This window comes from Echiichthys vipera, assembly GCF_963691815.1.
Source record: "Echiichthys vipera genome assembly, chromosome: 21".
In the NCBI taxonomy this organism is placed as follows: Eukaryota; Metazoa; Chordata; class Actinopteri; order Perciformes; family Trachinidae; genus Echiichthys; species Echiichthys vipera.
This window is the reverse complement of record NC_139846.1, coordinates 9,229,522-9,251,077: the sequence shown is the minus strand read 5'-3', so window position 1 is coordinate 9,251,077 and position 21,556 is coordinate 9,229,522. Positions and strand designations below refer to the sequence as shown.

Sequence of the window (21,556 nt, the reverse complement as noted above, 5' to 3'; positions counted from 1 at the left end):
ATTCAAATATGAAGGCCTTGTTAAAGCCCAGTATCAGACCATGTAATATGATTTCAAATGGCTGCTCAGAAACTTTGATTTGAGTTTCCATGAGTGACCCACATTCTTCAAGCAACAATGCTCTCCGAGCAAGAAAAAAAAAATCTGAATATTGATAATTGCCCAGAGTGCTTTTGTCTGAAAGTTAAGAGGCCAACACTCCAATCAGACCGGAAAAGAGTGTGAAGAGACGAGAGGGGGATTTATCACTCTCCCATGCTCACGTTCATACACAGAGATAGAGGGCGGGCATAATGACTTCTGTGGAAAAAAATAGCAGAACGATTATTTCAACTTAAAGGAAGGGGAGAAAGAGGCAGAGAAACGGGTCGACGGGGAGGCGGGGGGAGGAAGGAGGGGTCTTAGGAGGAGCCAGGGGCAGGAGATAGTCTGGGAAAGGTCTCGCGTTAAAGTGGAATTAACATGCCTTTCCATTGGAGTCCATTAGATAATCATATTCATACCACACAAGGCTCCAAACCCTCTCTGTTTCATTATTCCCTTTTAATCCAGCCTGATAAGGGTGTGCAGGCGTTGTGGTTTTATTATGTCGTCATTTGGAATCCACATGAAATCCCCACGGGATGTTATCGTGGGGAAATTGCTTAAATAGCCCAAGTGGATATAGTTTGGCGTTTATTATTTCTGACGGATTCAAAATAACTGCAAATATCCTTTTCTGATTATTGGGGGGCTGAGAGTCTTATCAGTCATTCACACTAATGGGCCCACTCAAGTCACCCGATACCTCCGGCAGGGCAGGGGGGGGAGGAAGGATGATGAGAGGAGAAGAGGGGAGTGCTGTGTTTAGTGTCCTGAATGTACGAGTGTGTACAGGTACAGTACATGTGAGAAAAAGGAAACTAATTTAACCAGGGAAGGGAGACTTTTTGAACTCTGTGTACACAGCGTAAGGATGGATGACTCTCTAACAGACTCCTATATTTGACAGTGGACTAGAGGTCACTGAAGCTTGCCTTTGTGTTGTGTTTGTGTAATCCCAAATCTCTGGTCCCTGGCAAACAGGCCCAGTGTCAGGTGGTTGTAATCGTTTGTTGATTGTTGACACACTTGCACTTGTAGTTTAGGAGCAAGACAAACATTAAGTAAATCCCACCAGGTCTTTATTAGATACAGATAGTCACGCGGAGTTAGAGGGAGAACAAGCAACAGAGTCCCCTGGTCTTGTATTTGCACTGTAGCCGATTGCTGTAAATTTTGAGAAGTTCTCCTGCTTCTTAAGCTAAAGTTACTATTTAAAAACACATTGAATTATCTGAAAATGCATCACCAAAAAAGCTAAAAGAGTTACTTGTTTTGTTTTTTAAAAGGACAGTGACTCTAACACCAGATCAAGATCAAAAACTGTTAAAGTTAATATTGTTATTGTGGAGATAGAGCGGTCGTCCACGGTTGGTGGCACCCCCATCACGATACTCAATCTCTGGCTCCTCCAGACTGCAAGACACTGCACCCTAAATTTCTCCCAAAGGCTGTGACATCAGTGTGTGAATGTGCGTCTGAATGATTACATTAGACCCTGATGAGCAGATGGCACCTTGTGCGGTTGGTGGTTGGTGTAACAGGGCCTAGAGTAGAAAGGAGCTTTATAACTTCCAGAGTATGAAAGTAGTGCATGTGAGACGAACTGATTGCTTGCAGATATTGGCAGAACGAGACAGCCTTTGCAGTGAGGAGGATTTTGTGGTCCTCTCACTTCGTCATTTGCATAGTGCTAATCCAAACAGAGCTAATGAATGATTAATCATAAGCAAGAAGCTACAATTAGCTGCCTAGATCCCAATCTGTCTTACCTTTGGTACATCCTTTGTTTTGTAATCAGTAACTTACGTTACCGTCCCCGATTCAAAGTTGTTCTACAATCACTTGCCACGATCTGTCTTTAAATTCCACATCTCTGTGTTACTATTACTTGGGTTGTGTTGGGGGAAGAAGTGAATTGGCTTATCATATGTTATTTTCAATGATGACGTTTTGCATGTACGGTGGCGCTGAGTAAAGACTTTTGACAGATGTGAAAAAACTCAAATCTGAAACAGAAGGAAGTTTCAGAGTCGGTGCGTAGACGCGATGGACACAGCATGAGATCATATTTATATTTAAACGTGGGAAGCTTTCAGACAAAAAACTTGCAGTGCAAATTTAAGAAATATTCATTGAGATATCAAGACATACATTTTGTTTTTATTTGCCCTGGTTTTGAGATCCATTTCATCAGGAACAAGTGTTACTCCTTTTAAGAGTAACAGACAGGAAACATGGGAAGTGACGGGGATACAACTCAGAGCAAGATTATGTTCTTAAGTACTATTTTGAGCTACTTGTTCTACTTGTACTTGAGTACCCCATTTACTCCACTACAATATACTGTATACTCACACACTTGACAGCTGTAGGATTTTACATATAAAACCTCTGTGTGATTATTTTATAAAGGGGGAAACATTATTACATAAAATACTGCTTACACAAAAGAGAAACTCATTAATATGATAAACATAACACTCACGGCGGCATGAGTATTATTCCTTTTGATACTCAAAGTGCATTTTCCTCCTAATACTTCTATCCTCAAGTAAATGCAGTGCTGTTACTTGAGTATTTCCACGCTGCAATGCTGCTTTAAATGAAATAAAAGACCTCAATACCAAGTGAAAGCACTTCAAATATTCCTTTATCTTAAAATACTGCCTTTCTGCAGTGAAAGACACAGGAGCCTGTGTCACTCCCCTGTTCATGCAGCCAGTGCATTTCCAGCAGTCACATCTGTGTGGATATAATATGCTTATTCTGCCGTATCCATTTCACAGTGACATCTGTCCAGCAGCGCAGAATTAAAGGCAAAAATCCAAATGCCTACACAACATTCGGCCAAGTATTGATTTACTGTTACTCATGTAACATACGTGGACACACAGAGCACTTACATATTATTTCAGTGAGATCATGGCCGACGCTGGAAACACACGCTCTGTCAGTTGGTCATTAAAAATAAGCCCAAGACACAGATGTTGATCTTCAGTGGCACAGAGTTTTCTTTTTAGATTTAGCTCTGAGGAAAAGTGACAATATGTGATTGTGTGTGTCCGTGTGTTTGTGAGCATGCCTTAGTGAGTGCACCTCCCTGTCTGTAGATCTCAGGGTCTGGAACAAACAGTAGTTCCTTCTTAATTGGGGTGAGATCTGGGGCTTTAAGGGGGCCAAGAAGGGACCCGAACCCCTTTTTTTCTCCTCCAGAATCGCTTTGGCTACAGAGGTGCTTTTGATGTGTGCTTTGGCTCTGCAAGCCTTACTTTGGAATATGTTCTTGGGAGACCATTGGTTACTTGCCTCCAGGCAGAATCTCAATCCCCAGGATCCTGGCCCTCTTTGATGAAATACTTTCGGGAGCCGCTAACCCTACTGATGCCCATGTGCAACCCCCTCCCTCCTCCTTTACCCTCATGTTCTCCCCCACCTCCACGTTCCTCAGATTCTCTTTGAGAGATTCATAACAAGGACTTTATCTCTGTGTAGTCCAGGCCAGATGAGCACCGCCTGACAAACTGACAGGAGAATTAGTCGTGTCTTACAGAGCACCTTTGACTGTCTCCTCTCTCGCTGCCTGACTTCCTGTTGTCACGGACACAAGGGTTTTTAATTTTAATGACACTGATTCATACCACAGCTCATTGTCTATCATTGGGCATCTGCAGCCTTTCTGTTTTTTAAACTCAAAACCTGAATTAATATGTCTGCATTTGGATTTAAAATCATCAAGTTTAAACACGTGCTGTTATTTTGACATCTTATGGACCATAAGGAGAAAATGCATGCTGTCGATTTATTAATGATTGTAAGAGACACTTTTGAAGCACTCCAATATTTAAAATAGCTCCACAAAGACTAATCATAGTCCATTTTTTTGTCATTCATAATCCATCTTCATATTCTGACGAAATCAGAATCAAACATTTGGGGCTTTATTGATGACAGAGATGTTGACAGCTGTGACAGGAGATCTGGGGCTCTGATTGATCAAGGCAGTAATTAGTTAATGCAGACCTTATTTGCATAATAAGAATCAGAAAAGAGATCATAAAGCATCCTTTAAAAAAAAGAACTTCCTTTGAATCATAGAGGTCTTTATTTGCTGTAGCTAACCAGTTATTATCCAGGTAAATACACTAACTGAGTCTTGATGGACTTGACCTCTCGGCCACACACATTCAAATCCTGGTTAAACGATTAACTGGTGATTTTTCCTCTCCAAACTCCGACCTCTTCATTGATTGAGACAGCACCCTAAAGACCTCTCTTACCACATAATTTCCCTGTATATTGATTATGTATATTGATTATAACCTAACCCTACAGGAAGGCTTCCCTCTGCTTTAGCGCAGCATTAGGTATCACTCTGAAGGGCTGAGCCCAGGAGACGAGTTTAGCTCTCATAAATCCACAGCTTCCAATATGTGGGCTCCATAATGTAAATTTGTTTTTTAAATGGTGGATGTTTGAGAAAAGTCCTATTCAAAAAAACCTGCATGGGCTTGCAGTTTAATGTAATAACTGATGACATTATGTAATTAGTAATTACATTATAACAAATATCTACCTGTTGTCATGTGGTGCAGGACTTTTATTTTTGGCAATGCAATTTAAAAATAAACATGTTCCATTTGATGTGAATGTTTTTAGAGTTACGCAGGTTGACATCATGCCAAATGTATTGTGTCATGTGTCCCCTTTAGAGTTTAATTATAGGGCAATATATTTGATGCTGTCCTTTAAACTTTTATGAAAAGTAGCAGTTTTAGCCTGTGAAAATCACATCTTTTATAAAGCAGAGTCCATTAGAGTCCATCATGTGTTCCATTTTAGAGATGCAGTGATTCATATAGTATTTGTCAACCATTAAAGTAATCGCTAACTCATCTTGATAATTGATTAATCTCTTCATTTTCTGATTTCAGCTTCTCAAACGTGAACGTTTTCAGGTTTCTTTCCTCCTCTGTGACATCAAATGGAACGTTTTTTAACTGTGGACAAAACAACTTGACATCTGAGGACGTCTCTTTGGGCTTCAGGAAACCATGATCGACATTTTCTGACACGGACCAAACAACTGATCAATTAGATTGAGAAAATGGTCGATGGATGAATCAATAATTCAAATAATCATTAGCTGCAGCCTTATTGACCCAGGGACAGTGGAACACTCTTAAGAAAGTTACATGGACACACAAGAAGAAACAGGAATGAAACAGCAAAGATGATCAAAATCTAACTTTCCTGTTAAACTTTGGTTCAGTTGTAAACTTCCAAATGTGTCACACAGGCCTATGAGAAAGAGGAAGGGGGGTAAACTCAGTTTAATGCTGGTTTATGCTCCAAACATTGTAATATCAGGACTAAATAGGATTAAACTTGTTGTTTTTTTTATTTGTATTGTTGGTTTTAAGAAAGAAAAAAGGAAAAAAAGAAGGGGGAACAGAAAATAAAAAAGGAGGGAGGCAGTGAGTAAAGGAGGGAGCAATCCGAAGGGAGGAGTCAAGCGAGGGAAGGAGCAGCTGGAGTCCCACACTTCGCCCTCTCTCTTCTCCTCGAAAAAGCGCACTAAATGTAATAACAACTCTCCATGCGCTTCTCTGACGCTTATGTTGGTTTTACGCACATCTGCGGTCTGCTATCGGCAGAGATTATCGGCAGGCTGATGGTGTTAGTCCGGCGGTGGTTGGACACAGCAAACTGTGAGAAGGAGGAGAAAGACAGGCAAGAGGAAAAACTCTGGCAGCACCGCTTTGGAGTTGGAGTTGCAGCGTAAAAAAAAAAAAAAAAGTCCCAGGCAACTCCAGAGGCACATCTGCAACTTAGGAAGAGAAGAAGCTGAAGAAAGAAGACACATCTTTATTTTTTTTTCCTGTGAAGATAAATTAAGTCAATAATTTAAGGGGGGAATCACCCAGAACGAAGTAAGTAATCTATTCCAAAATGTCTGGACATTGTTGCGCCTATTTGTCCACTTTTAAAGTTTTGGGGAGGCAGTTTGTGAAGCCGGGGAGGTTTCACATTTCACATCGGTGGACTTTCGAACAGGTTCAGATGTAGACACTGGCAGAGGAAACACTGGTATAAAAACACCAGCTTTTTCTTCTTTAAACAGCGATGAAAAAGCTGCGATGTGGGATCCCAGAAACAGCAGGGAAACGCAGCCCAGACTTGTGTTACACTTGGACAGGGTGTGTGATTTATGCTCTGTGAAATAAGTGTTGGTTGTTAGAAAGCCCCGGATGGCACACTTAACAAGTATCCGACACGCAGATGTGCATTTTGAAACTAGTTTGGAAGCTGCGTAAAGTTTTGGTAATCATGGGAAAGTTGTTTTTTTTTCTTTTCTTTTTTTGGATCTTTGATGTGTTAGAAGAAACACGTGTAATTATGTTGGAGAGTTTTTTTCAACTGAAACTTTCCGATTTTTCTTCGCAGACATGAAACTTTATTGGACTTTTGCGTAAAGAAACGCGCGTGGGGAGAGGGTGAGGGGTGGGGGGGGGGGGGCATGCATATTTATGTGCATGTGTGATCACATTTCAGTGTCTGTTATTGATTCGGTTTCTCCTGTTAGAGTCTGCAGACTCATTGGAACAGTAACGTGCACATGCTCGGGTTTTTTTTTTTTTTTTTTTAAATCTAACCAGGGTTGTGACTGACCCCTTGACCTTTTTAACATTTCCTTTTATAACATTACACCTCAAATGTTTCCACCTCACTGGTTTTTATAGTATTTTCAAAACTTCAAAGTGAATTCGAGGCCTTTGTTGGATACACAAGAAATATTTGCACTGCAAAAAAAATGAAGAACTCATTTACAGTTTCACATTTTTGCATTTCTTTTTTTTGAAAATTGCAGTGTGTTACTCTTTTTTTCTTCTCTTTCATTTTATTTATTATTTTTAAAGTATCAGTATCTGAGTCAAAACATTCAGAAGCAGGACATATTTTCATTTCAATCTGGCAATTTGATTTGCATTAAGCAGTTCTGAAATTATCATTTGCTTCACCTTAAATACAAAAAAGCACACATCATAGTGTGTTTGAAGGCATGTGCTCTGAGACATTTAAGCCCATTACAGTGGGGTCTGTGGCCCTGCAGGGGTCCATGACATGTGGGGAGTTTTATGGGGCCCCGAGCAAAATTAGAAATGCTGTAAAGTCACTGTAGAATTCACTGGATTTATCACAATTTAAATGGACAAGAAAACAATTACAGGCCTTAATTTAAAAACAAAACACTAAAAAAAAAACTGTCATATGGACTTGAGAAAAGAAACCTCTCCAAAGGGAAGTCTTCTTTTGGGGGGTCCAGGACATGAAAACGTTTGAGAGCCCCCGAGCCTCCACATGTGCGGATATTTGTTTGAAACTTTCCCTCCTGTCCTTCGCCAGCTGTTCCACATTTTGTCTGCTTGTCTGCTCTCGGGTTTCAGACGACGAGGGTCCAAGGTGCTCAGCCATGCGGTGCAGCTCAAATCCTCCTTTTTTTTTGACACTTGGCAAATTATTAACGGGGGTTCTGGCCGCCTTGAGACGGAGGGAGTGAGTGAACACACCAAATAAGATGTTTAACAGCGCAAGTTCACACAGATAAAAATCTCCTTTTAGCTGTTTTATGAGGCTGTTCCATCATTCATCCTGTCTGTGGATTTGGCTTTGAGCAGCAGGTCTTGGTTACATTTGTCTAATAAAACAAAAGGGGGACTGTCACATAAACTGTCATTTAATATCTCCCCCTTTTTTATTGATGATAACAAAATAACATTTCACAGTGCTTACAAGCAGGAAATGAATCCCTGTCGTGTCTATTCAGCTCAGTTAACATGGAAAAGAAAGAGCAGACGGATCAGGCCTTAAACCACTCAGAATTTAATATTTTATATTTTTAAATTACATCGTGAGAATCACTTGTAATTCTAAATTTCTTTATCAAGATTAAACCAACATGGCTGTACATTTCTCCCTATATGTTGAGCTTTTTGTTGCTTGTGACTTGTAAAACATTTTGGAATATAACTAATATTTAAAAGCACCATATAATTATTATTATTATGAGGCCAAAATTATGATGGCATCTGATTGTATTCAAATGAAATAGAAGATATGATACATTTTTCAGAAGCTTTAAATTAAATGTGATCAAATTAAAAGAAATTTGTGACTTTTTTTTCTTTAAACATAACTGTGTTTAATTTCTATTTTTACACTCATGGGTGTCAGCAATTAAAAAAAGATATACAATAAAACAGATGCATATTATGAAAAAAACCCCACTCCAATAATAAATATGTATGAATATTATATGAGTACACTTAATATTTTTTGTACTATTCCATTTTATACCAAGGGGGATAGTGATGTCAAACAGGTGCACCTTTACACACAAAAAAGACTTCATTATGATGCAGCAGCAGTGATGAATGCAGCAGTGTTTAAGATGCTAATCTGCTGGAATGAGATGCACAAGCCGGAGCCACTCGCTTACTGTAGCCAGCAAAGATGTATCATAGCCGCTTTCTGCTCCTCCAGCTCCACGCGTGAGGAACAGGCGGATATCGCGTCCCTCTGCAGGAGTCAGTCCGTCAGATAGCAGCAGCGTACCCTTTTTTATCTCAACTTTAAGCACTCCTTTGAGTAAAATTATGCATAGCGACACTGGCTCGGTACACCCGTGACCTGGCGACCTGGCAGAATATGGGCTGTCATGTTAATGCAGGGAGATGACATGCTATTATCTTTTGAGGTATGGCCCTCTCCTCTTTTTAAGGGCCTTATGTTCGCTAAAGGCAGCTTCTCTCCTCAGGCCTTTTACACCCTGCAGGAAGAATACCTGTTATCAGGTTTTGTATGCAAGTGGCCCTAATGAGCTGTGTTGTTGTGCTAATGCTGCGACCTGAAGCCCTCAAAGAGGTGGCAAATGTTTTGTTAAAATGAGGATAATGTGAAGGAAGTTGATTATCCTGAAGATAATGAGGACTGTAGTTTATTTTTAGCGTTAGCTCACTTGTTTTGCAGGTTTTTCCCCCTGCAGGTGTTTTCTGATTTTATCCTGTTACGTGGGAGGTTACAGGAACCACACAGAGGTGTGAATGACAATTATTACAAGATTTTAAAATACACAGAAAGCGCCTGACCAGTGAAAGTTTGGTGTAATTCCCTGTATAATTTGATTGGCTGTTGCTTCCCTTGCATGTAACTCGCGTAGTTGAGTAGATGCCCCCCAAAAGAAATCTCTCACTTTGATGGTTTGGTACTTTGATATGTTGACATCAAATGAAACAGACACAGTGGGGAAAGAAAGAGGACAAGTCAGACAGAGGTAGTGATTGAGGGAAAAAAAAGTCTGTGCATGAGAGCGGGTGTGTGTGTGTGTGTGTGTGTGTGCGTGTTTCTTCACTAGTGTGGTGTGCGAGTGCAAGGAAAAGTTGGGCTGAGATGGCAAACCTGAGAAGCGTCAAAACGTCTGGATGCATTTGCGTGCGAGCAGAGACAAGAAGGGGTCTTCGGGTGCGCAAGGGCTTCTCCTTGGCCTCCTAATCCCCAGGCCCAGCCATCCCTTCAGGGCATGCCTCAGATCTGGCTCTCTGGCTCTCCGCACGGACGACCCAGCTCCGCCAGCAGATTTATTATGCTATGTGTTCCTGCTCCCCCGACTCCCCTCCACCTCAACCATCATTGTCCCAGAGCGGGACCCCCGCTCCCCGCTTCAAGGAGCCTGCTAAAGGCACCTTTCAAGCCGGGTGATGTCTTTGGATAAGGCATGCGTAAGATGAGGGGGAAAGTGGCGATGAAGAGGGTGTGAGACTGGAGATATCGCACTGTAATTTTAGATATGTATATTACACACATTCAGGAATCTTAATACACTTGAGGCTTTTGCAAACAGCATACTGACACAACATTCATACACCTCGCTGCACTCCAACTGCATGCATGTACATGCAATCTGCTGCTCATTCACCGCTCGTTCTCCGTTTCTCATCCGCTCACTCATACACAGGCATACGTGTTTAGCTTTTATTTAGTCTCTTTTCCTTTCCCCCTCTCTTGGGGAAGCAACCTTTTTACATTTGTCTGAAGAAATAAGAAATGGGAGGGAAAAAAAAGTGGGAGCTCAAGTTGCCTTAGCAGGGGCTGAGAGAGGGCTGGTTTGTTTTCCATGGCTGTGGAAACTCCAACTGGACCTGACAATTAGTCTGGTCAACTGCTCTCCCAGAGTGAGGCACCGAAGACGGCTATAAAAAAGGAAGAAAAAAAGGGTGAAAACAGTAAAGTAAATTTGAATAAAGTGATTTAAATTTATGATCGATTAAGTTGTGTTTGACAGCTTAACATAAGCCCCGTTGTGGGTCATGGTAAAATTTTATTGCAAATATGCTGGTTTGTGTGCGAGAATGCAGAGTGTGCCAGCTAGCGGCTGTTTTCTTTTCTCACACACTTGAGGAGAAACAGGACAGGTCACGCCTGCATGTGGGCGCCGCTCATCCCCTCCTGTGTTTGCTGTAGGCACCGTAAAAATGTCTTTAAGTCTGCGGTGTGAAGTATAGCAGCAAGAGGTGAAGTGCTTTGGTTTGGGGCCCATTTGCTTGTGGGCTGCGTGTAAAGTTGAGCGCCTAAAGACACAGTTTTCCGGGGCCGGGGCTGTTATTGCAGATGTGGCATTGTGTCAGCTTTGACGGGAGCCGGTTGTGGCATCAGTGAGGGGGTCTGTGCTTTCTCTGGCGGGGTTGTGATTGGGGGACAGATGAACTGGCCGCTTGCTGTGAACAATGATCTGTCACTTACCCCTGCCTCTTGATGTGTGAAGCCATGAGTCAGGCTCTGTCTCCTCCAAGAGAGCAGTACATCCACACTTTTTTTCCCTCTCCAAATTATTTCAACTGAGCAAGATATTGTTAACTATGCATTTTCTAAACAAACTCCTTTTCTTACACCAGTAATTAAGTTATGCATTGTCATGCAATAATGTGAACAATGTGAACCCCATGTGTTTGCAATCCCATGCTGCTTGTAGCTGTCTTTCAGTGGGAGTTATCCCTGAGTATTGCTGCATCCTGGAGTGGAGGTCAAGGAGGGGTCTATTGTTTGAATGTCAAATGTAAATCCCAAGGTTAATACCTGAAAGAAGCACATGCCCAGGCATTCTCTCTCCTCTCCAAACATGTTTAGATGAGTACCTCTTCCCCCACTCTGCTCCTTCATTTCCTTCTGCTGCGGACTTGGGGCAAGTTGGAAAGGGGGGGGGGGGGGGGCATCCCGTATAAACCCCTCTAGTGTGTTCTTCTCAGCAATGAATGCTAACCGACCCTGGCTCTAATAATGCCTCATTTTAGAAAAACAAAAGGGGAACTCTACTATCTGAGCAAATTTCTACCCCAACCTGAAAGAGCCCTCCTTTGACAGCACAGCATTTGAAGACTAATCGTTTTTTCTCATGCAAAGCACGCTGTTTTAAGAGGCCGGGCCACGGAAAGAGAGGGGGCTGTGTTTTAACAATACTCCGCAGGGAGTGAGGAACAGGGTTCGGGGAGGGGAGGTAGGATTGAGGGGAGGGGGGATTCCTCTCTCCTTTGCTCCTCAGACAAAGCCCAGTTCCTTTCAGGGTTACATGGGGGGTAGGGTGTGTGGGGAAGAGGAGGGAGCATCCAAGAGTTTGAGTTCCTTGAAAGAGAGGGCCGTTTTTGATGACAGTTTGTCATCATGGCTTCTCCACCTTCCAGGGGAAATGCAGGGCTGGCCTTGCAGTGACAGGCCTGGAAAGAAGAGGGCCCGAGAAAATTTATAGAGAAACAGAAATATTAACGTGTACATGGGGCCCTAAAACGGCTTTGGCTATTCCTGCCAGACTGGTGTTTTTATTAAGAGGGGTCGACATGCTTTGGAAATATATCTTATTCATGAAGAAAGCCAGGTTAGACTTCCCAAAGAATTCATTATGTTCCCCCAGATGCGGCTTTGCGGGTTGCAGTCGTCCCTCGGAGGACGTGGAGCGTGGAGCGCGACATTGTAAAGCTTTCCTCAGTGGGCACGGGAGTTCGAAGGGTTCCATTTGTCAAAAGGTGCTGGAGTCTTTTTCCCTCCTCAACACTTTCCCGGCTCTGTCTCAAACTCATTGTCTGAGCAAAGGCAGGACATTAGTCACCGCAACACCACGGGAGCCTGCAGGGCTAAGGACCAGTGCTCTGGAGCCTGGGCTGGGACATAGGGGAGGGGAGAGAGGGGAGAGGGAAGAATGGAGGGAGGGATAAGGTGAGAGGAGGGCAAGAAAGGAGGAGGAAATGTTGGTGGACAGAAAAGTGAAGAAGAGAGAAGAGGAGAGTGCAGAGTATGTGTGTGGGAGAGGGAGGAAGACGATGGGGGGGTTAGAGGGAGTGGAGTCTGTAGCTCTACCTCAGGGCTCAGTATGTAAGCCCCTGTCTACCCCCCAAAGCTGCTTTCACAAAGAGATTTACAAGACAGGTCTCCGGTGTGCTTTGCTGCCCTGCATTATGAGTGAGTGAGTAAGTGAGTGAGTGAGTGAGTGAGTGTGTGTTGCTGAAATGGACCTTTTTTTCAACCAGGACTTGTTTTCTTTTTTGCATCCTCTATGCAAGAAAGATATTCACCCAAATTTACCAATCTAGGCAGGTCAGACTTTCAACAGCCCCAAGTGGAGGAGTGTGAATAACTTATTCCCCCTGGTGACGGGGCGTGTGTGTGTGTGTGCATTCATCTGTGAATGTATTTCACAGATTCACACATACAAGGGATCCTGTTAGCTTTTGGAATTATTTATAAAGCCTGGCTTTTGTGTGGCGCTCTAAGTCCCTGTCTCCTCCCATTACTGCCTATGACTCTACCTGGGCTTCCTTCAGCCCCCAAATGCTCCCTCAGCCACCCTCCCAGCACAAGGAACTGAGTTTGGTGTTATAGCTAAACCCTTTGCAGCTACTAGTTTCCCGAGAGAATCACTTTCTTTTCTCTCTCTCTCTCTCTCTCTCTCTCTCTCTCTCTCTCTCTCTCTCTTATATATATATATATATATATATATATATATATATATATATATATATATATATATATATATAAAGAGATGTATACAGTATATATATATATACACTGGCTTAAGATGTGCTCCTCTGGAAAAAAACAGTTCTCATTTAGAAAGTTGTAATCTGTGGAGACAATCTACACACTTCAGAGAGACACACAAAGTTATCCCAGCCCATCCCATATGGCCCTGATTACACTGTAATCCAGGAAAGTTTTTTTCCCCTTTTTCTTGCACGGACAGAGCTGGGGTGAAGGTTTTAGTGTGTTTGAGATGGTTTATGCTAATGTTGCTTTTATTGAAACAAGCTGGGATGTGATTATAGTCCTGCTCAGTACATATGAGCAGAGAACTGCTCTAGTTTCCCCATCTCCCTCAAGACGTAGAGATCAATGCAAACCAGCTAACGCAGGGTAATAAGCCATTAGCACACACATTGTTCGAGAGATTTACATACATCGACCGGCGAACTGATAAACTAGGTTCCGTGTCCTAGAGGTAAGAATGATTGTGTGTGCGAGTGATTAGCTGAATGAACGTGTGTGAACCATCGCCGGGTGATCTCTTCCACTCTGACTGCCAGTCCTGTGTGATAGGTGCCAGATTGCATAGCTGGGAGCCAGGTTGTGTCTGCTTGTCAGGAGAGCAGGGTGGAGGAGGGGAGATGTGAGGATGATTACACTGTACACCGTTCCTCTGATCTGATTCATCACTAACTGTCTCTCCTGCAAAGAGTGAACTTATTATCCCTGTCTCAACTTCCACCGTGGAGCCAGCTGCTCTCCATGCTTCCCAATTAACCCCAGGCACCCGTCAAACGCTCCAATTAAGGCCTCCTCCTCCTCCATAAATGTATTCGCCTGCGTTAGCCGGCCCCGGCTCTCGGTTGGAACACTCGAGCGTGCAGAGAGAAGTGAGTGAGTGAAACGGCAAGCGTCGAGCGTGTTTGTTTAGGAGCTGTCCTAAGCAATGGTGTTACAGCTCCCAGATTTATTCGAGGCGGGGTTGCAAACAGCTGAAACGAGTAAACACACCCAGATGTTTGGCTTCCTCGCGATCATGTCGACGAGCCCGAGGGGGCTGGCTGTCTAATGACAGTCCTGTTCCTCGCTCTTTATGGCGGGGATTTTCAGGGGGCCATTTTGTGACTGCGCTCTTTGGAGTTTATGGGAAGTTTTTTGTTGAACACTTGGCAGCGCTGTGAGGTTTATGGCGTCTCATTCCAGTGTTGTGTGGTGGGGATATCATCTCTGTGTTTGACTTGCGTGAGTCTTTTTTTTCACTGGGAGAGTGAGTGAGTTTCTTCCGAACTCAGCCTTTCAAAATCCAAAGTATTCAGCTGTGTGTTTCTGAATGAGCAACAGCGTGTGTGTGTGTTTGTGTGTGTGTCTAGTGATGCTGTACTGTAGGTGGGGTGCAGGTTTTGCAGCACTGCCAAATCCTCCGAGACTTCCTGTGCGTGCGAATGTGTGTGTGTGCAGAGGGATAGGGGGGCTCTGTGGCTGATATGAAAGTGAAGGGAGAGAGTTGTCTCCCGACGCTGCCGTCAGGGAGCTAGAAGTCTACGGGACTCCCTCTGAGCTTCAGCTGTCTTTGATCTCACACCACCACTGCCGTATACTCCATACTACTCTATAGAGCACACTCTTGCAACACAGACCCACAGTTCACATGGATGAGACTCTTTACTTGTATGCTCCACTAACAGCCCTGCACCAGGGCCAGTGAACCTGCTCACACTGTTGTGGTTTCCTATGAAAACACTACTTATATAACAAAGAGGGATGAAAACTTTTCAAACACCAACTGCAAAAAGACTATATGCATTATATGTTAATCTGGTGACTGTTATTATTATTATTATTATTGTATTAATCATTAAATCCTTAAGGGAATAAAGTGACACAAATGAATGAAAAGTGCCCATTTGATGTTCCCAAAGCCCCATGGTGTCTTGAAATAACTCATTTTTTTCTGTCTTACTGTCCATAACCTAAAGATGTTAACTAAGTGGGACATTCATTTTATAGGAGCTGGAGCAAGCAAATGTTTAGCATTTTTTTCCTGATAAATGACTGATTCAACTAATAAACTAAACGTGTTCAACACTAGATTATATCAACGCTCTAAATAATGGGTAATTTGACCAGGCTGATGAATAAAGGCCCATTTTAAGATTATTTTTTTTAAAAGTGTGATTCATCGTGCTTTCATTTTAAGTCCAGCACAGTACATGCCTTATTAAAGGCATGTACTGTGTGTTGAGTCTCCTGTCCATCACTGACGTGTTGAAATAAGGTTGGAGTGCTGATAGAGTGACCTTATTTTATGGTATTTTTCAACCCTTCTGATGAAAGATAAGGAGAATGGGAAGATACAACAGAATCATTTGGTTTCTGCATCTGTGGAATGCGTGACCCAGTGTTACCCTTTTGGATCTGTTCCCATCCACACAGGAAGTCTAACATTAAAGCGATGCCATTTCTCCCTTTTCTCCCCCCCCCCCCCCTCTCTCCATGCATTCCTCTGACTGACTGCGGCACATTTTAGGACAGCTTCATTCAGCATTCCTTTACATGCTGATTCGTTTGCCCTCCCCTCTTATTTTTTTTTCCTAGTCTCCTTCTGTTTAGGTCCAGCTTTATCATGCGGGAGCCAAACACAACAAAGACAACTTCATCTCATCCAATTTTCAACCCTTTAATTCGGTTTAAATGGCGTGGCCGTGAGGGCCAGAACGGGAATTAATAAGAGCCAATAAAGCTCGCCGCTAGAGCATCGAGGCCAGTCTTTAAGTAAACATTATGACTTCTTGAGGGGGGATTCAGGGGCAGCACTTGATGAATTGTGGCGGAGCTTGGGAAGGGCTAATTTCTCACTTAGCCGTCCTGATGGGGCTAGCTAATAGGCCTTGCGCTGCCTGGCTGTTCATCTGCTGGCTTTATTATTGTGCATTATCGCGCTGCCCCCTGGCTGTTGTTAGCGTTCGGCCCCGGAGACGCCAGGGCCCATCATTAATCACATGGCAGCACTGACTCACTCCGCTTCAACACTTATCCCAATGACACAAAGGAATGAAGGAAAGGGAGAAAGAAAGGAGCGGCGAAATATTGAGAGGAAGAGAAAATGTTTGCATGCAATAAGTAAGGAGGAACAGGAGTGGGCAGAGCAGTCTCACGATGACTCCGTAACCTGTGGCTCCACAGCATCCGCATTGCTCTCAGTCGCCTCCGATACTCTTTGTTTTACTCTTCTGTCAAAGCCATACCTGCTGTCACTACACTCACAGAGGACCAGCCACGTGCTTGATCCTTCTCTGAGTGCATGTGTGAGGAGGAGGAGGAGGCACTGAGAGTAGTGTGTGAGGTTTTCATCGCTACAGGAGTTTCTCTTCCTCCACTCATCCCCTCCCTGGGGTCCCCTTTCTTATTTATGTTCTGCACACAGTGATCGCACTTGCATACTGAGAAGGCGTATAGAGCACCTGGTGCATCCAACCCCTATACCAACACAGCATCATGCTGCATGGCACACACACTCTCAAACAAAGTCCCTCTTCCTACCTGTGCCATGTACACACACACACACACACACATTACATAGGAACTGCACTCTAAAACAACGCAGCTCACCGTGTGTGTAATATGTACTGCTTCACTGTGAAGCACAGTGAAGGATGTTGTTGACACGCTCTGGTTGTGGCATCACAGTGCGTTCTAAAACCTTGTATGAAGAATTCCTCCACAAACACAAGTTGGTTTTCATTGGAGATGAGAGGCCCACTGACAGGATACAGACCTCACTCTTTACAGTGGGTGCCATGTGCAGGGACCACTCTAGTGGGAGCCTTAGCTTTAGAGCACGTGGCTGCAACTGCAACAACTGATTTTTAGAATCAACAGAATTTCATCTGGCCCTGTGGTTACAAAAGTAGGGAAAGTATTTGTAATCATGCTAATCTTAATCTCTGCAAAGTCCAAAAACTTTTGCATATAGAAAGAACAATGTTTTTCTTTTCTTCCCAAAGTCTGTCATGGTATTTTGCTGAAGTAATAGGTTGCATTGTTTGCTCCGGCCTCCAGTAAATGGCTGAACAAGCATCTTTTCCCCTCTCCTCAAGAATCAGGAAAAGTGTCTGATCAAACAAAGGCCCTACGTTTCAGCATGGGAAGTAAATGAATAAAGTGGAGAGAGCAGGGGAAACCAATACTCCATAACTGGGCCACCAGTGCAACAAAGCTGCCTGCATTATCCATTGTCTCATTCCACACAGCCCTTCTTGCTCTGACATAAGTGGCTGACGAACAAATGCAAAGTCAAAATAAATAAACAGTCTAATAAGCAGGGGGCTGTGGGGAAAACACTCAAGATTTCCATTGTGGCGCATGCTTTATTTGCCCCTTATCTACTGGGTAGTGAGCGCAAAAGAAGCATCGTGTAAGCATTACGATTACATCGTGTGGGTTTGTTACCCAGGAATGTAAGATGCACTCAGCTCATTCTGCTGTGCAACACACAGGGTCCCTCACCAGCCCTCCAAAGCATCTCAGGAGGAGAGGACCAAGACGCACGCGAGGATAATCTTATTAGCTCTGCTGAAAGCTACTGATGGGCTGTGTTGTTACACTGTTTGTCCTTGACAAAAAAATATAAACACTCCTCATTTGCACAAGCTTCTCCTATTCAAATCTTGTGCAGTGCAATTGTGATAGCAGCCAGATTGTTTGCTGATGGAATGCGAATATGACGTTGTACCTCAGGTGTAAAGACAAATTAAAGAAAAGTCGGTCTTTTGTAAAACCTTAATGCAAAAAATGCATAAAAAATGTTTATTTACTGATTCAAAAAAATGAACCAATAAATCATTTCAATAAATGTATCAACTTTACAGTGTAGCAGTAAAAAGCAATGATACAGAAACATGTAAATGACTGACAATGTGAATAGCTCAACCATGTCGCAGAAGGCCGAGCACTAAACCAGTTTGGATGTGCATATCTGGGATTTGATATGTGTGTGTATGTGTGTGGCGGGGTGTGACTAATTCCTGCTAAATGGCCCTTACTTGAGGGGCTGGTCCCCATCAGCTGTAGGCCAGACTTAGTGCCATCTGGGCACAATGTTAAGTTTCACTGGTGAATGGGAGCCACAACCACAAAATCCCCAATCTCCCCCCTTCCCCTTTGCCTTCGAGGGCCAAGGGCAAGCCATAAGTGCAGTGTTGAACACAGCATGGAAACCCAAGTATGTGGTTTCCTCTGAGAGCCATTGAGTTTTAGGAACACCTCCTCAGTCGGGATTTTGACCCCATGGCAGGTCCGCTTACCACCAGCAAACACTTCCACTGTCTCCTTAAGGGGCCCCATCCCCTCACTGACCTTATCCAATGCAAACACATGCAGCCTGAGCCAGCGCATTCTGTTTTATTGCTAGATTCAGCTAATCTCGCCGAAGGGCTTCGGCTCCTCCTTCCTCTCTGCCCCTCAGTGTTTTAGTTATTCCAGCTGTGCAGGAGCCCTTAATGTTGTTGGCATAGCTGGGAAATGTGCAAAAACACACATTGTACACACAGGAAAACATGTGCAGGCATGCAGGGGCACAGTGAGGTGCACACACACACACACACACACACACACAAACACACACACACACACACACACAGTCTCATGCTTCTCCCTTCCTCCGTTCATTTTCTCCCCCTCTTATCCCACTTTTGCTCACAATCTCCTTCAATCGTCTCCATCTCCCATCTCTCCCCTCCCCTCTAACTCGCTGCGCTGTGGTGCGTTTGTGCCGCGTTGATAAGCCTAAGATAGTAGATCTCGGTGGTCGCTGATGTAATGATGATGAATGCTGCGGCGCTGCCAGTCTCCCCCCTCGGGGGGCCCTCGACACTGAACAGTCGCCCTAATGAAATGAACACAAATACAGTACACCATGTGTGAGGGGGGGTTGCCAAATCTAAGAAGACACTTCAAGAGTTTATATAAAAATGTCCCTCACTTTCAGAGAGAGAGTGTGTGTGTGTGTGTGTGTGTGTGTGTGTGTGTGATGCATTTGCAACTGTGCTCCTAATGACAGAATGCAGTGGAATGGGAGGCACACCTTAAGCAGTTTCATAGAATTAAGCTTGTATAGATGGAGCCTTTAAATAACAGAAGGCAGTGATTTTTGATAGCGTTAGCCTTCGTTTAAGCTTGCATGATGAAAAAAAAACATGTTTTCTTTTTATCAAAGGCAAAAGTTTATTTTAGTGTTTCACTTTGATGTGTACAATTTGCCGATGACTTTCAACTCAGTGCCTTTGTCACCAAGGCGTATAATTTATGTTAAATTGATTTGCTTAATGTGCTTATAAAATAAGAATGTTTTTTTTTTTCAGAGGGAACAGTCTGAATTGTGGTATTTTAAACCTGTTTAATCGCCTCCCTTTCTGTGTGGAAGGATTACAGTTGAGCACAAATAAAGATACACCCTCTGTCTCTCTTCTCTAATTGGGTGTAGGACAGACATTTCATGGGAAAGACATTAATATGAAATTAACATTTATTTTGAGTAACAACAGCGATGGATGCCTAGTTGTAATTCCTTCTTTTTGTGCCAGGCCTCTGGGACACACCACTGATGCAGGGTCTGTAAGGTAGCCCCCATACAGATGCTTATTTCTCTGCTGTGTAAATGTAAATAATAATCTCATTCGCATCTGACTTGGGTTTCTTCAGTGAAGGTTCAAAGTGCTAAATGAAGATCTCTGTCCTCAGATTTTAGAAGGATAAACGCATAAATCTAACTTTTTACATCAAGAAACTCGCCCCCCCACAATATCTTGATATAAACATACAAAGTGTCTTGGTGCTGGGGAGTATTTTCAGAGAGTTGGACAGGGGTGAAAATGAGCAACACGAGAGGCAAAAGCAGAGACGGGGACATCTGCAGGACTGGGTGTGGGCGTCCAGGTCAGAGGGATTATGGGTGAAAAGGTCCTGCTTTTAATTGCTGCTTTGGAACTGTGGCCTGCCTGGTGGAACACAAAAGGCCGGTCAGACACGCTTCAGTGGCTCGGACTTGTGAATATTTGCCCCACCAGTGGAATGCCCCGCTTTCTCCTCACCTCCCCTACAAACTCCAATCCTGACCCTCCTATTCGCTGCACTTACAGCTCTTTTTTTTATAGCTCTGGTCTGACTCACCTGGGGGGGTGACAGGAAGACACACAGACACACAGACACACACACACACACACACACACACACTCACACACACACACACACACACACACACACACACACACACACACACACACACACACACACACACACACACACACACACACACACACACACACACACACACACACGTATGCTCACTCCTCAGGCAAAGCATGTTGGGAGCTATTCAGTTACAACCGTACAGGAGGATCTCTCCCTGTTCTTTCCCCTGTTTTTGCTCAAGTTCAGTCATTAGAATGATGTAATCACAGTCTCAAAGAAGCAGACTGAAAAGTTTTCTTTGATCGCGCCCTTGCTTCGGTTTCTGCCGATGAAAGTGAATGAGTGGCACCTATGATCAGTTATCACAATAGGAACTTAAAATGCGCAGACGTACATGCGCCCGCAGACTATTAACTCGCTAGTGCTGCAAAGAAATAAAAGCATTCACCCTATCAAACACGCAGCAGTGATTTGAGATGATATCTGTGCAAGTAGGACAAAAAGTGTCTTTGGTTGGGGATGATGGCTACACATGTATTCATGTGGGAGTGATTAGAGGACGAGCTCTTGTTAAATTCTGTTTTGATTGGTAAGGGAGTAATTGCATTGTGTTTTTTTTCCCCCATCTCTTTTTTTTGTAAGCCAGCAATCGCTTACAGATGTTGTTGTCGGGTCAGAATGGATGACAGACTGGTTTTTCAGGGGGTTGGGAAAAAAAACAAACAAAGCACGCAGTGTTTGTCTGAAGTTTACCCCTCACCACTTCCCCCTCGCCTTCTCTCCTAGGGGAGTTGGTAAAAATCAGCCCCCTCCTTCCTTCTCTTATAGTTTCAGCAGCACTCCTGTGTTTGCATTATAGCTGACTTTACTGCTGGCTTTTATATCCATGTATGTTTATAGGGTGGAGGACAATTAAATAGTACAGTCGGGTAATTAGCCAGTGTTTATTGGAACGAAAATGTTAGTCAGACTAAATATTTCCAGTAATTATCCATGAATTATGGAGTCTAAGTAAAGGCTTTGTATTGGACCGTATGAAGCTGTCCTGTACTTTGTGTAAATGAGTGGTTGTGGTGTATCACCATGTTGTCTCCATAATCAGAGACCTCCATGACCTAGATAGAGTTGAGTTTGTAGACAGCCTCTGAGGTGCTGAACTGAGCAGCATGTCTGCTAGACTGTTGGCTGAACCCCTTCTCAACCCACAGACAGTATTAAC

At 43.4% G+C, this 21,556-nt stretch overlaps 1 protein-coding gene across 1 annotated transcript in view; it reads left to right on the top strand.

Moving 5' to 3' along the window:
• Window positions 1–5,717: 5,717 nt before the first annotated feature.
• Window positions 5,718–21,556, top strand: part of gli3 (GLI family zinc finger 3) — a 93,061-nt gene continuing 77,222 nt past the window's right edge. Inside the window, exon 1 of the mRNA XM_083936270.1 lies at window positions 5,718–6,014. The gene's annotated coding sequence lies outside the window, so the exon portion shown is untranslated. The remainder of the gene's footprint in view (window positions 6,015–21,556) is intronic.